This window comes from Carassius auratus, unplaced genomic scaffold, assembly GCF_003368295.1.
Source record: "Carassius auratus strain Wakin unplaced genomic scaffold, ASM336829v1 scaf_tig00216476, whole genome shotgun sequence".
In the NCBI taxonomy this organism is placed as follows: domain Eukaryota; kingdom Metazoa; phylum Chordata; class Actinopteri; order Cypriniformes; family Cyprinidae; genus Carassius; species Carassius auratus.
Genome location: NW_020528587.1, coordinates 2,120 through 19,257, shown reverse-complemented (window position 1 = coordinate 19,257; position 17,138 = coordinate 2,120). Strand labels below are relative to the sequence as shown.

At 38.2% G+C, this 17,138-nt stretch overlaps 1 pseudogene; it reads right to left on the bottom strand.

The window, feature by feature from the left end:
* Window positions 1–15,550, bottom strand: part of LOC113098272 (protocadherin-16-like) — a 66,948-nt pseudogene extending 51,398 nt beyond the window's left edge.
* Between the last annotated feature and the right edge of the window lie 1,588 nt (window positions 15,551–17,138).

Sequence of the window (17,138 nt, the reverse complement as noted above, 5' to 3'; positions counted from 1 at the left end):
TTTCCTTAATGCATAACTTACATTGCACAGGTATATTCTCCATCTGTAAATGTTAAAAAACCAATGGAAATATTTCCATTTTGCTGTCAGAAGTGCATGAGCTTTTGCTTCAGCGATTCTCCGCTAGTCGAGCGCAGCCGCGCATACGCGACAAACAGATGAGCTCAATGAAACAAGAGCGCAATAATTCTAATGTATACATTTTGCTGAAATATTTATATTTGGACATTAAATGTGACATGTAGAATTTTAAACCTATAAGTAAGTGTATTTGTATGATAGCACTAACTGTAAAGTTTAATGGGGTAATCAAAATAGCCTTTTTACTCAGTCTGTGCTTTTTAATAATTTTCAAAATATCAAGATATAGACTACCTTATACCGCAAATCAGACAAAAAATAGAGAGATATGAATTTTTCCTCAGATCGCCCAGCCCTATACAGAAGTGTGGAGTTTTATTTCAAGTATAATTTTTCATTTTTTTAAATAGCATAAAAACAAAGAACTAGCAAAATTAAATAAATAAACAGGTACGGTAAACTGCAAACCGTAAACTGTTTACTCCAAACACCTTGGTTACATGTTTTTAAAAATTTGTAAAATGTGATGCAGTGCCCAAAGACATCATGCTGAAAGTGCATAAATCATGCATAAAGTCTCAGGCCTGTTCTGAGTGAAAGAAAAAAATAACAAAAAATAATGTCTAACGATGCACTGTCACATTGCGCCTTGTTCAACACAATTATCTGCAGAGCCAGGAGGTTAGAAGTACCAAAGATAAATGAACGATTATACTACGTCCCCCCCCATTCCTTTTTTCTTCCTAGCCTCTCTTCCCGTCTTCTCTCCTCTTTTTCTCTCCCCTGCAGCACAACAGTGACAAATGCATTTGCAAGTGAGATAAAAATGGCAGCCTGTAATTTATTTTTGTAAATAATCATGTGCAGGTTTCTTTTATAGGGAGGCCGGGAAAAAATTAATTCACTCAAATTCTAAAATTTCAAACAGCTACAAAAATATTTTTCCACCAAACACGCTCCAGATGGGGGTGAGCTCCCAGCTTCACCTCTGAAATTGGCTCATTATATTGTTTGTGGTACAACAATGCATGTTCCTATTAGGAATGCAAATTTTTCGATTGCTGATAAGCATCGAAACAGCACTGTGGTCCAGACAGCATATCTCTGATCAGCATGAGGTGTTAGCTTCCTGTTCTGAGATCTCCATAGAAAGGAAGTGATCCTTTAACAGATGAGGTAATCCAGTTTGGAAATTACGGCACCATCTGACTTCACTGGCGTCCACCGCTCCATTTAGAATCAACCTTGCACCATTGTTCAGATTAGAAAAAGCTAAATGTCTGAAACCATTACGCAGAGGTTGATAAAAACATCAAAGACTAATTAAAGTTTTCCTATCGGTATTTAATACTTTACATGTTAGCAATCAACAGTTTTACATTCCCTTCTTTTTGAATTACTTCTAAGCTTGCTAGACTGAAGCTTAGAAGAGGTGTTATTTTGTTTCTTTATTTTACACATTTATGTATTTTAATCTACACATTTATTTAAATTAAAAGTGAATCCAAACATAATCATTTAAATGAATAATAATTAAATAATAATTATATATATATATATATATATATATATATATATATATATATATATATATATATATATACAATATATATTTTACTATAATTTACATAAAAATATTATTATTAATTTAAATGTATTTTATATATTTACATAGAGAGAGGGAGAGAGAGAGAGATTTAATTTATTTTTAATAAATTATAAACAAAAAGACTGAAATATAATATGTGTAAATGGATATTCAATTTGAATACTGCTAAAGAGTACATTTAACAGTGTTACATTTATATAAAATTATTAGTGGTTTACAGATTACCATTGAATTTACAATGGCCATGTACAATAAAATGTCCAATATATTGGTACAAACCAATAAATAATCAAATAAAATCTGCATCATCCACATTTATAGGCCTAGTACCAATATATTCTGCATCTCTATGCAGTCAGCACAGTCTGTGCTGTGCACAGAAAAAAAGCACCTGCAAACCAACTGAAGCTTCAGTGGCTGCTGTTTAAAGAACCAAGCATTCAGATGAAAGCAAGGAAGTCATGTTCTTCATCAGGAGACTGGGTTTTCCTGTTACACCACATCACAGGTCATACAGTGTGCAAGTTTTAATTAGGTCAGGGGCAAAAATATAACACAGACCAATCCTGCAAGAAATCCCCTCCGCCTGTTTGATCATTATCCACCCAGACAAAAGCTTTGTATTAGATCACTTCACAGCTCTGAGACAGGGTGGGGTGGGAGAGATGTGGCGCTTTGCTCTCAGAACGATTGTTAACTCAGATTTCTTTGATTTCAGAAAGCCAAGGACTTTGTATTGCTCATAAAGTGTCTACATGCCTTCATTGTGCTTTTTAGTGTTGTGGTGAAGTGATTTGCTCTCTTTAGCTGTGCATAATGGTTTGCATCTGTGTGGCAGGAGGTACAGTGAACCCTCTGTAGATTGCATACGGTGGAAAATAAGGCTGCCGAAGATTAAGACCAATTTCCCTTGTGGCAAATAAAAATGGGTTTATGGGTTCCTTTAGTTTGTCAAACAATTTCTATTGGTTGTGATTATGCCACAAAGCAGGATCACAGAGCGGTGTTGATGTAGATGTTGCCTGAATAACCAGTTTTGAATCATTATGAACAATCAAAAACATAAAATGACATTTCATAAACAAAGAAATGGCTAACAATTGCACCCATAAACATATAGTGACAAATGGATTGTGGATTCATCCACAAAGGGCTAATAATTCTAGTCAGTGTAATGTCTGTCACCCTGTGATGATGTCCTAATCTTGCATCAGTTTCTTTCCCCACACCTGCCATCCCATGGCTGTCGATTACCATAGTAACAAGGTTGCTAAACCTAGCTAATTGTCCTTTTTCCTCCCCTTTTTCTGTCCCTCAACCACTCAGTCAAAGCTGGTTTGTAGACAGCAGACATCACCCCAGACGTTGCGCTCTGCTAGCCTTACAGATCAAAACTCGATGAGATCCACAGAGGAACAGACATCTTGATTTGTGTGTGCTGTCACACAAAACCAACACTGAAACCAAAATAATTAACAAGGAACCTGATTACTCAATGGATGTTATGTGATTAAATGACAGCCACAATCAAAGGTCTGATACATCATGAGACACAATAGCATTCTGAGGATGGTGAAACACAGTCCTATTTTAATATGACCTTGATACAGTGAAAATGCATGCAGGAGACAAGTGTTAATGACTCTAGAGAGTGTCCATGGGCTATGAATGATGACCTGAGAGAATTGCATAAAGACATTACAAAAACATGGATATACAGGCGTGAAGTTAAATGTTCTGGTTAATAGTGGTTGACAAATTTTGGTTTTAAATGCCAATACTAATATTGACACCTTGGACAACAAAGTGGCAACTGGTATAAAATAATGATTTATATTGTGTGCGTGTGTGTGTGTGTGTGTGTGTGTGTTAACATATATCTATATATACAGTTTACATACACACACGCTGTATGACATTCATTTATTGTGTGTGTATTGTGTATATTTACTATGTATATATAAAGACACATTTCATATAATTTCAGCTCATATCAATATTTATTTCATTAATCCAGATATGAAAGAAAGCTTCTCTGATCTGACTTTGGTACTGATGGAATCTGCAAGAGATTTCTGTCTTCAAGCTAATTATACATATGGCTCCTCTATAGTTACAGAATCTTAATTTAACAAGATGATGATAATTAGACGTGATAATTAGCTACAGTAACAATTAAACCATTGTTTTAGACCTATATAATTTCAGTGACATGCACATTTACATGTATAAATGCTCAGCCTGATACTTATGCAACCACACAAAACACCCAACCAGTGTAAGTTTGAGGGGGAATTGGTTCAGTCGAATAAAGAAATTCATTTTTAAACTTCATTTTATGTGTGCACCCTTGTAGCTCTACCAAGGTACCATGACATGACATCAATCATAATTATGACTAATATGTATTTCAACACATCATACAAAAGAATATCCACATGCAAAAACCTTCCAGATATGACCATAAAACAACATAAAATGGTAATTTAATGCAGAAATGCATGGTTAAATCTTTAATTTGAGCCAAATATCAATTTAAGAGCCATTTCATTTTAAAATGACCAGTCAAACCAGAAGAGACAGATGATGGACAGTGGAAAGGTGGGCTGTGCGACTGAAGGAGCTCTGGAGGAAGGGACGGCTCTTTGTTCTGGTAGAGAGGAGATCTCTGGGGAGAGCTGGTGTTATTCTTTACCAGTGTGATACCAGCATGGCTCACTGCCCACAGACTGTCTGCTTCCATTTTACTCTCTTTTGTCATGTAATTCTCTGGGTCAGGCAGTCCGATAAGAGTGTGTGGTTTACTAGATAGCAGAGTATCCAAGAAGATATTTCAGATGTGAGAAAGTGGTTTTGTTTCCACAACGAAGGGATATTTGTGTGTGTGTGTGTGTGTGTGTGTGTTTGTCCACAAGTTTTACTTCCAAAGGATCACACTTATAATTTATTATAGTCCACTTCTCATGTCCTTGAGGGTAGGTCAGACAGACATTGCAGACCTGCACACACACACACACACACACACACACACACACACACCTAAAACAGCATAAAATATAGAAATGTTTAAAAAAAGGACAAAAGGGACCATTGCCAACCAGGCTTTCAGCCGAAAGCAAATTACTACCCCCTACACACAAACCCTACAGACACAAACACACACACACAATCACACCACAGACACACACCACCTCCCTCCTCCTCGCCGTCGGATTGTCATGGTAACCATGACTACTGGCACAATTCCTTGCTAATAACTCACACCACATGCTGACATCTATCTCCATTATCTCTTATTCTAACACATGCATACACACAGTATATATATATATATATATATATATATATATATATATATATATATTTATTTATTTATTTATTTATTTACATATATATATATAATATATATTAAGATGTATTCACTCCAACGTACTCAGCGTGCAAGTGAAACCGTTAGAAACATTAATATTTTAATAGTTATTTGAAAACAAACTGAATACACACAGTACATTTCTGAGAATTCTGCTTGTGTTCTACACTAGATTTTATAAAGGATTTGTCTTTTTCTTTACCACAGACACTCTTAAATGTCATTGACCCAGAAACATCTGAACTGCGAGTGAAAGCCTCCCAGATTGCCTGATTTATCATTATTTGTTGCTGTAGCACACACATTCAACTATGTCAATAAATGGGTTGTAATTTATATGTGTAAGTGCATATGCGAACTATACAAAAGTGCAAACAGCCAACCAAAACAAAACTCATCTTCTCTCCTAAACAGCTGCCTTTAACTGCATCATACGCTGCTCTGTAGTATCCACTCATAAGATGAATAATACACTCTTAAACAGTTCAGGCACAACCATCTGGCAGTCGGCACAGGTTCAGGGTTATCCAGGGACATGTTGCTGCTATTTTTCAGCACCTGGATCTGAATGATCCATGTTTGATTCCTGTATATGAATTGATTAGTTGGAAATGGTCCAATAATGGCACAGCCTCTCTGCAAGACAGCTGAGAGCTTTTATTGAACATTCAAGAGTCCAAAGATCTTATCGGGCATTTCTGTTTGATCAGCACTGGCCCATCTACCCAATCTTTAGAAGAAATGGAGCGAAAGAAACATCTCCACCTCATTATGAGGGGTGCAGGGCTCTTTATTAGAAGTCAATGATCACCGATTGCAGGTGGAGCAGGTTGAGCCAGATGATCCGGTCAAGTTCTACTGCAATCACGGAGCGCTCTCATATCCGCTAAGCAGCGAGAGCACTGCATTCCAGGGGTAAACTCATCCCGAGGCAAAACACTTGAGCTCAGAGCAGTGCGTGCTACTGGAACAATGATGAATGGTCCAGCAAACCATAGATTGCCATTGAACCAGGGTCAAAATCATCACCTGGAGTGTAGAAGACAATCGTTATCACCACAGCTGCAAGGCGAAAGTATTTTCCACAGAAAGCCATCATTTTAAAGGATTGTTCCAGGTTCATTGCAAGTTAAGATCAAATAAAAGCAATTGAGGGATAATGTTGTTTATTACAAAAACTATTTTCTTAAAAAAAAAAAAAAAATCTGGTTTGTCATGAGCCACTTGTGAATGGGCCATTTTGTAAGCATTAAAACACTCACCATTTCTATATTACAGACATTAGACATTAACAATACATTTGTTAACATGATATTAATGTGGAAAATCACTTACTAACATTTTCTTAGGAGTAAGTAATGTCCAATTTTACAACTCTGTTGCCAAGACAATGTAATCCTTAAAACTATAAAATGTTGAGAATGACCACACACACACACCCCCGCGGGTACCCGACCCGTTGCAGGACTCTACGGTAGAGCAAGTTTTTAACCCCCCCTTAAATTGGCCCCATTTACTAGCATTGTAAGTAAGAGCTGATTATATGAGAAGGCATTATGAATTCAAATGAATGACTCTTTCCTTCCAGTCCATGAGTGACAGCAGACATAAAGCCTGGCGCACACAGACTGAACACAGCTACTGAAACTCTCTCCCATATCCACTATAATACTTTTAAGCGTGCCGCACAAGTATGATCACTCTTACAGAGACGTGAGGTCGACGATCTTATTTTTCCAGGCTCTGCAGCCCAAGGTATTTTCAATGGCCTACAGAGGCCGTCCTTTCTTGATCTGAAACAAACGTGGACTGGAAAAGAAAGGGACGTGCCAACTCAGAACGCTTTGAATGGTAGGATAAGAAACACATTGTAACATTTGTGTCACAGAGTAATGAGCAAACTGAGACAACTATACATACGGGCCAAAAACAGTTTTGGCCATGAATGGATTAAAAAGCCATTTTCAACAGAATAAAAATACTTTAAACATCTAATCAGCTGAAAAAATGACGGAAGAATATTCTAAACATTTTCACGCTTATATGCTTTCTGAAGAAGAGCACTAAAATAAGCTTTGCAAGTGGATGTAAATCAGTACTTAAGCATTGATCTAAGACCTTGATTATAAGTCACTCCACATGAATATGACAGCTTGAGGGGAAAAAGAAACAGGCACAATTAGTGAATTTTGAGTAGAAGCACCTCCGTATCTTTCTCCTCGGCAGTGAAGGTCTTTTCCACAGAGTTAAATCTCGCAGAGCCACGCTTGGATGCCAACTCAAACAAGTTTACCCAAACCCTGCCAAGGGTAGATGAATCAACTCAGCGTGAGGTTTGGAAAAATGCAGTAAGCTCCCTTTCCCATCAAACAAAAACCTCAGGTTAATGTACAGCCTCTTAAAAGTAATGCAAACAAACCTTAAAAATACTGACAGGGCATTATGTAATGGCTGCACATGGAGGGAAATAACAGTCCTGCGAATGAGGGTGAAGGCCAGAGGGTTCAATGAGTGGCAGAAAAGTGGCGAGATTTCACAAAGACGAGCTGGCAGAGGATCAACCGAGTGGGATGGAGGTCAGAGAAGAGACCACCGGGGTGACAGCAAGATTACTGGGGTGTGTTGGAGGGATAATCTAGGTGCCTGCCAGTCTGCGAAGCAAGGATGGGTTAGAGCGACCACAATTAATGGCACTGTGTGTATATGTGCCCTGTTTATTGGCATGTCGGCTTATAAAGGCAATTGTTTAGGACTGTAAAGATGGAGCAAGCGAAAGAAGAATAGATTACCACTGCCACGCTGTGGTTCACGCTCTAATCCAACCTAAGCGTAGGTCAGCTGGCTTTAATGGACTGTTCGCCTCAACCTGTTCATTAAACCAATACAGCAGGTATTATTACTGGCTGCGTCTAGTGCGCACAGTAGCCTTGTAATTAAATTTCACTTATCTTTGATGGAAAAGGCTTAAAAAAGGGAGGGAAAGGCCTGCTTATTTTGGAGGATGGACACACACTATAGATTGAAAGAACGAGACTGTAGTCTGAAATAGAAGTAAAGATTGAGGGGAAAGGACTTGGAATTGCATTTGAATGTTAGTAGTGTTTGTGTGAAATAAAGGCAGATTGTGAGTAATTACCCATCTTTAGTCGCCTCTCCTAATTTCCTTTTCACTAAACTCTAATTGCTTTTATTCGAGCATCATTAGGCTCTTTGACAGGATACATTTTTGCCCCCATGCAGCACTGAGATGTAAACTTACTAAGCAGATTTGAACTACAGCAGCTAGCAGGAGGGAAAGAGGTTGAGGGGTGTTTGTTGAAGAAACGCTTAAAGGGACAGTGCACCCAAAAGTGAAGATTCGGCCATAATTCATTCAAAATGTCATCTTTTGTGCTCTGCAAAAGAATGAAGGTTAATTCTTAATCACAGCTGCATGGTGCGCCCCATATTATTGAGATTTTTCAGTGGACTTGTTTTCAAGTTTTTCATGTTTATTTTCTCCATAGGGATTCTTAAAATTTTTGCCGATCTCAAAAGGTTTAAGACTGTGTACTTAACAACTTTTATTAAGCAATGAACTACACAGCCCATGTAAGCACTGCGAATGACGCAGTCAAATAAAGAAATGACACTATAGCAAAAAAAAAAAAAAAACCTTGACATTTTCTAGAAAATATTTGAAGTCTGAGAGCTTTCTGAACTTGCATAGACAGCAATGCAGCTACCATGTGAAAGGCCAAGAAAGGTAGTAAAGACATTGTTAAAATAGTCCATGTGACATTATTTTTGGGTGAATAATCTATTAACGGCAGGCAAAACAGTTTTCTTCCATGGTAAACCATGTCCACAGAGGCAGAGTTATAGCCTACTAGGCTGAGAAACATCATTAAGATTAAGAGTTTGCTTCTATTAAAGTTTTAAATGGTATTTAATTATTCTTACTTGGCGAATTATCATCATTTGCCTCATCTGATATGCTCTGGCGCCCCTGACACTTTGAGAATTGCTGCTATTGACCGCAAAGAATGATACATGTGAGACATAACAAAAACCAAGACACAACAGTGGAAAATTGCGGTTGTCTACATTTCAGATTTTGTTACAGGAATTATTGTAATGCTAAGGAGACAAATGAGCAGTGGAAAAATACAAGTGTTCGCAGATTTACATTGTTGAGATGCTAAACAAACTTGTGTATCCTGTTACTGCTGTGTTTGTTTGTTCTCTCAGATGACAGCTTCGGGTCTTGACTGAAGCTGGATTTCTCGATTATTATGTAATATCTCATGAGAATATTCCGGATCTCCAGCAAAAGTCCAGATGGCCTCTACTTACCTACAATCATGACTGACCATCGCTGTTTTTCATCTTTATCTCTTATTTTATCAAATATGACACTCTGGGAAAATGATCCGAAATGCTGACCTCACCGCACAAAGGAATCATCACCTCTAAAGTCATCAACCACCTGCTGTCCCGTGAAGCAACTTTCCAATAGCAACATTCTGGACCCTAAGGATTCATACATGGTAATAGTCATCTCAACACATCATGAAATTCAATTAGATGATCTTAAACAGCACCACTGCCCCTGAAACATTTGAGCTTGCCAGTCTCAACACTATGTCACCAGATACAGCCACAGCTGCCTTGCTTTACCCTGAGACAACAGCAGTGTAGATCAGGCTCGCAAATGAGCGAAGGTCGAACAGCCACAATAGTAGTAGGAAATGCAAACAATCTGAAATCTGAAAAATATAGAGAGATAAAATCAAACAGAATTGAAAATATAGGAATGGTAGAGGCGTGAGAAGATTCGAAATCAGGAGTCAAGGGCTCTCTGGAATACTTAATTAATTATTATTATTATTTTTTCTTTTTTTGAGGAATTACCTCTTAACAAAATTTTGTTTAGATCAATGTAAAACTAAAACACTAAAAATTTGTTTTAAATGAATTATGTACATAAAAATAAGTAAATTAATAAAAATAATGTTCTTATTTATCTTTAGCTTGCTGCTTAATATAGTTTATCTAATAAACCTAGCATTGATATTGTTGGCTCTTGACGAATTGCTCCGATATTCTGTTAGTTTGGATAAAAGCATCTGGTAAATGTAATGAAGAAATGCATAAATGTAAATGTCTATAAAGTATGAAATATTTATATTAATTTAAATTGTTTCTAAAAAATTGTGCCTACATTTAATTATTAAATTATAAATTTTCTAATTCTGTAGAAGACTGCAAATAAGGTCATCTAAATATATAAAACGGAAGAAATGAGGAGTATATGAAATTGGCTAGTGTAAGCATTTCAAGGATAAAGTAAGCATTTCACTACAAGAGGGTGAAGGGAACCAAACTGGATAATACAATGCAATATATTCTGGAAAAACTGAGTAGAGGAAATGAAGAAAAGGCTGATGCCACACACCATAAGGAGTGAGAATTCAAATAAATGATGTATACTGGCACCCCACGTCCACAGGACCAAGATTTCAACCTGTATTTGAAAATCGAACATTTATATGTTTTAGTGACTTTACTAATTGTTTTGCTTGTAAAAGGGGTTTACTGGGCATTCAAAATGAATTTTAACTTAAACAACTCACCATTTACAGACAACAAAAAAGGTTTGTGTGCTCTATTGCCGACTGGCACAGACTATGTGTAGGTAGTCGCAGTCTGGATCCCGTTTCCGGTGGGGCACTTTTTAACAGGCCCCACCAGGGGGCTGGTCTTGTGTTACAGGAAGCAGTTCCCCAGGTAGCTTCCTCTACAAGCATCAGTCCAGATGTTCTCCAAGGCCCTTTTTTAACATGATTAGTCTATACGACAAAAATCCCATTCAACACAATGGTTCATACAATTGGTCCGACAGGTGAAGAAAAGTGTTTTCTGCAGTTTAATGTGGAGAATGTAACACTAGCTGCACCTGTGAACATAAACTTTCTACCCTGCCAAAAAGAAATACGTAGCACACAATCCATATGATACAAATGAATTGTTTTAAGCACTGAAGAGTTGTCCAGTTCGACCTAACCCTGAGCTGCCAAGGCACGACTCAGGAAAAGATCTTTCTTCCTCTGAAAAGAGAACATAAACACTATAGATTCTCTCAAATGTGAAAGTAATCAAGGCACATACTGAAAGAATGATATGCTCTTGATGACATTGGGTGATTTGTTTGTCTATATTTTGTCCTGAGTGGGTGTAAGTCCATTTCTCTCTCATTTGTTCTGAGTTAAACTTATGTGTTCCAGACCACCTATAAAAGACACTTTAGAGGCATCAGACCAAAAAGTAAGAGACTTATTATCAGATGTGAACATAAGGGAACTGACCTTGATTTTAGTAATGGATGGACAACGTACACTGGCTTGGAATTTCTTACACTTCGATGAAAACAAAAATCTGTTCTGAGATAAGTGTAAAAGTACAAGTGTAATGGTTCTAATGGAATAGCCCAAAGGTTGATATATGAGCACATTGGGTGGAGAGACCTCAGTCCAATACATACAGAAGGGTCAGTCTTATCCCAACACGCTATAATAGGGACTGTCCCGAACAGGGATTGGTTTGCATGCCCTAATCACAAAATCTGTCGGATGGCCAGAACAATGAACAGAAAAGTAGAGCAGACTGCTTCCATGAGAAATTACTCGCGGGAGAAGAAAGGAAACCGTAATATAAATAAAAGGCAGTTTTCTCTTTCAGCAGTGTGTAAATAATACGCCATTCTATTCTATAGATAAGCTTAGTTAAACAGGCTTTTTTTTGTTTGTGTTGGGGGGATAGTGGTTGAAATTTTAACTACTAAAAATATACATTCATCATATACAATCTCTCGTTCACGACTACTTATCAAAGTCTTTCCAATAGACAAATGCCTGTTTATTAAACACTAACAAAATTAGTGTTTTAATTAACATTCACTAAGAGATTATGCATTTATTTCTATACGCTGTGTGTTTTGCTATAATATCTCAGGAAGGATTATGCAAACTTTAGACACAAAAGGCAAGCCAAGAATTCCCCATCTTGGATATAATTATTATTGTGTGATGATTTTCTACAGCCATGGTCAACAAAAAAATTTACCCAAACATCTGTAATAGTGCGACTGCAATTTTGCCAGGCAAAATGTGCTAGGAAAAGGCACAAATAATCCTAATATACATAAAAAGGAGACATGTTTGCACTGAAATAATGTTATAGTATAATGTTAATCCATTTAGGATCTGGGTAAACTAGATGGCAGGTGGTGCACGAAAAAGATGTATGTTTCTTGTGCTGAAATATGTTCTGAAATGGTGCTTCTCTTTAGTGAATTCACTCATAAGTTTTATAATAAATTACTGCCCACTCCAAAGTTTCCAGTTGTATGAAAATGTTTATTGGACAAATAATGTTTCAGTAATTAACTTAAAGCCTATAATGCCTAGGGCAGAAAATACTAGAGAAGCCATGTCCTGTAACTTAGTGGATCAGAATCAGTGACCATTGGTGGTACACATGCCAAAATACCAAAAAAACTATCATAGCCTAGTCCAATGAGACCATAAGGAAATATTACTGAGAAAAACCAGTAATATGGTTATTTTATGGTTTTCAGTATAAGGGTACTGAAAAACCAACTGTGCTGCTGTTTTCCCTAATTAAATGGCTCTCTGCTAAACTTTCATATCTTCTGGTTTCATAGAAGTCTTTCTAATGTCCTTTTGTTTCCAAGATTCACTGTGTAGTCTCTATTGTTCACTTCCAGCTTCCTTTCTATTTTCTGTCTTTATACATCCCTCTATGTGTGTGGCAAAGCTTATTTCTCTTATTGTTTCTCTGTCTGTCTTTTTCGCTCTCTCTCCTACTTCTTCTCCATACTGTGAACCCACATACAAATTCCATTAAACGCTGACCAGCAACTCTTTCCAAATATACGTTAAATGAACCAGCAACAATGTGGAATTCCAGTATTTATCTAACAGAGTTTGTTCTGGAGGGTATTTTTTAACAGATGCTTCTGTTGAAAATGGACATTACGGAGGTCCTTTGAAGTCTGGAATTACTTATTATTGGCAAAAAAAAAAAAAAACGGAGGAAAAAAGAATACATGCCCTAATTTTTAATTTCTTTTCCACAGGGGTAACAACAGCTTGAGAACACAGTTGGCCCAGTTGCCACATGGTGGCAACAATTATCATGGTATCAGACTTAAACCAACATTTCAAAAGAACAACCAAGCACAATTTTACCATCTGCTAAGCAACTCTTTCTGCAAGTCTCCGTGAGAGGATAACATCTGCTAATTGTGTGTCATAATTACAAATTGTCTTGGTGAGTGAAATTACAAATTTTCAATGCTCCACAACCATGAATTTTTCAGGCAAGATAAAAGAACCAAAACAAATACATGCAATGCTTTTTAAAATTATATTTCAAGACATATCAAATGGTATGTAAAATAGTTATTTCTGTCATAGCCAAAGGTAGCACTGGTAAATCATAATTGACAATAATCAAAATAAGTAAATTGAAATGGATACCCAGCCCTAGTAAAAAGTTTCAGTTACATTTAGCACTGCAAAACCTGAAAAAAAATCATGGTCGTGAATTATCAGAGAAATAATCACAGAAACACAAACAAAAGGAAAACATAATCATTCCTACCTCAAGGAAGCAGGTCCCTGCTGAGGTGTTCTCCTTGATTGAAACATTGTAGAAGCTGCTTTCAAACACTGGCTCATTATCGTTACTATCCTGGAGGCCTATTTCTACCAGAGCAGTGGAGGATAACGGCGGTCGTCCTCCATCAGTGGCCACTACTTTGATAGTTGGCTTTGGGTCCATCTCATAATCCAGCTTGGTTGCAGTGGTTATGATACCTGTGATGGGGTCAATGGTGAACCAACTGGTGTGAGTCTTCTTGTCTGGTAGGATGCTGTAGCGGACATCACCATTGGGACCTTGGTCTTTGTCCCTGGCAGTCACTTGCAGCACAAAGCTACCTGGGTAGACCACTTCTGGTATGGTCTGCTTGTAAGCCTGTTGGTCAAAGAGAGGCGGATTGTCATTGACATCGGTGACATGAATCGTGAACGAGGACTCTGCACGAAGCGGTGGGGTTCCAGAATCAGTAGCCATGACACAAAGCTCATAAGAATCCCTCTCTTCCCGATCCAGAGTCTGGTCTACATAGATGAGATAGATGATACTGTCTTTGGTGGTCAGGGCAAATTTCCCATCACCTCCTTCAAGAGACACGTTGACATTGGAGTACTCGCCATAATCAGGATCCGAGACAGAGATTCTTGCAACGTATTGGCCCGGCTGAGCACCTTCTGAGATCTGGGGCGAGCCATCTTCACTGAGAAAGATTATGGTCATGGTTGGCTGGTTATCATTGTAATCTCGCACATGAATTGTAACAAAGGCATTGGTGATCTCTGGATGGCTCGCATTATCTCTGGCTTGGACGACCAACTCATGAACCTTCCTCACCTCATAGTCTAGAAGCTTATTGAGCGTAATGATTCCAGAGCGAGGGTCGATGACGAAGTAGTTGTCTGGGTCACTCTGTCGCCGGTTATCTCATACAACACAAGACCATTGTCTCCTTCATCAGCATCTGTTGCAAAAAACTTGCAGGATGTTGCTTCCCTGAGGAAGGCTCTCAGAGATTATGGCATTGTAGCGACTCTGGTTGAAAGTCGGAGCATGGTCATTGATATCCTGCACCAAAACATCAAGAGTCATCTGACCAGTTTCCTTGGAGATCCACCATCAAAGGCCTCCAAAAGCAGGGAGTAGGAGGACCTCTTCTCTCGGTCCAAGACTCCATTGACCACCAAGTCAAGGTAAAGGACTTTATTTGCTGCTCTTTTGGTCTCGAGACGGAACACTTGTCCTACATTGCCTTCTTTGATCTGATATCCTTGTACAGTAAGCTGATCCTTATCCGCATCAGTGGCTGGCTCAAGAGAAAACTTAGTTCCCACCGCCGTTTGCTCTGGGATCTTCAAAGTGGCTTTCTTCTTGGGGAATGCCGGGGCATGGTCGTTGATATCATTTACAGTGATTGAGACCTTGACTGTGAAACCTGTCATAGTTACTGCTATAAAACTGTAATGGTCCCTTTCCTCTCGGTCCAGTCGCCTTGCAGTCTTGATGATGCCTGTGGTTTCATCAATGTGGAGATCACTGCTGATGCTGGTGCCTTCGTGATCAGAGATGAAGTATAGAGAAGCTGTATCTCCAGGTAGCAAACCAGCACTAATGTCGCCCACTATTGTCCCCGCTGGTTGTTCCTCATCTAACTGGAGCTCCAAAATACCTGGTGTGCCCTCACCTCCAACAATTACAGTTAACAGTTCCACTAAAAAAGCAAAGCACAAATAGCATCCTTAGCCTCCAGAATACCCACATCTGGAACTGTCCACATGTGTTTTTCCCAAAGCCATTAAACAGAGTCATCTTGCCAAGGTTTCTTTACACCTGCAAAACAGGAGAAGAGCAGACTGTCAAATGGCATTAACACAGTAGTGCACAATATTATGACATATATTCCAATGCAGATCTACGGTTCCCTCACTGCCTCTCACAGAAAGATGGAATGCATGAGAAAGAGGTGCGTTTGCTTCAGAAAGGAGAGGCTTCCCCCAGTCAGGGCAGTAAAAAGTAAGCGGCTTTCACATGTTGTACAGGCTCTTATTCATACACTACGCCTTTTCAAAACACACTCCACATGCATTTCTTTCCCATTATTCTAACGTGCCTTATCTTTGATACATTCAGATAGTCAGCTTCAGTAATGTAGTGAATAAAACATCAAAAGACTATTATATAGTAATATAGACATCTCTTGCAAATTGTTTTTGCGTAAAGAGCAATTAATCGTCATTTGCTTCCTAATGGAAAATATATTTTATTTCCAGTCATATTCAGATCGAGTGGGTACCTATAATATCATTATAAACAGCTGTCCTCGAATAACTGTACATAGCTACGTACATTACAAATATGGCTTAACGAGACTTTGGTACCAACAGTAATGGCATGTAGCACAGAATCATTCATATTTGTAAGAGTGGGGCCCAGGTGGCAGGATAAGGCCTTCTTCCTTGACACTACAATCCCAACACAAACGTTGAGTTTGGATGTTCACATAATATTACAGTCAGTTCAAACCAAAACCACCCCAAAAAAACATTAAAGCAGTTGATCTTTATTAAAACCATATTAAAGAGTAAAACCTAGCCACTAATTCCGAGCAGAGAGAATGATAATGCTCAGACAAAAAGGCCAGACAGGAGTCTGGAGCATGTGTTTGGAAAGCATCTCTCCTCTTGTCATATGTGTGAAGGCTGAATCCTCTGTGAAGCAATCTGCTACAGATGGTCAGACTTGGGATGATATTTTATACGCCACTGAAGAAGTGCACTAGCACAATTAGGAAATTATACTACTTTGGCTGGAAACGCAACAAACCTCAGGAGTCTTTGCACTTGCACTGACTAGAGTTGCTGTTGGTAAAGTCTGTATTATCCAAACCTCAATGGCATAATGATGGCAGATCATCACTGTGGGCCATTGTGGTCTCTATACATAAGTGATTTACAAATGCAATTTGTCCTTGTCAGTTCGGTTTAAGAGTTCTCCAGTGAGATGCACAGAACTCACTGAAGGAAGAATATAAATATTGAATCTGGACTTCAGTGTAATTTTTTAACAAGGAAGAAGCCCTCCAGATGAAACCACATGATTGTTTTCATTCATTGCAAAGCTGTTCAACCAGGCTCCCTCTAGTGGCCACAATGAGTCAACAGCTTTGTGAAAGAGGTAGAAGAACAAAACATTTTTAAAATAAAACTTTTATTGCAAATGGTAACACTACACAGACATACATCTACAGCCTAAACCAATGTGTGTGTGTGTGTGTGTGTGTGTGTGTGTGTGTGTGTGTGTGTGGACAATTCTGAGTGGTTTGGTGCCTCTAATGGTTGGCATTTACAAATGATTAACCCCACAAACACAGTTTGACCGGCAGGGCTCCATGCTGTCTGTCCTAATCAACTTAGACTT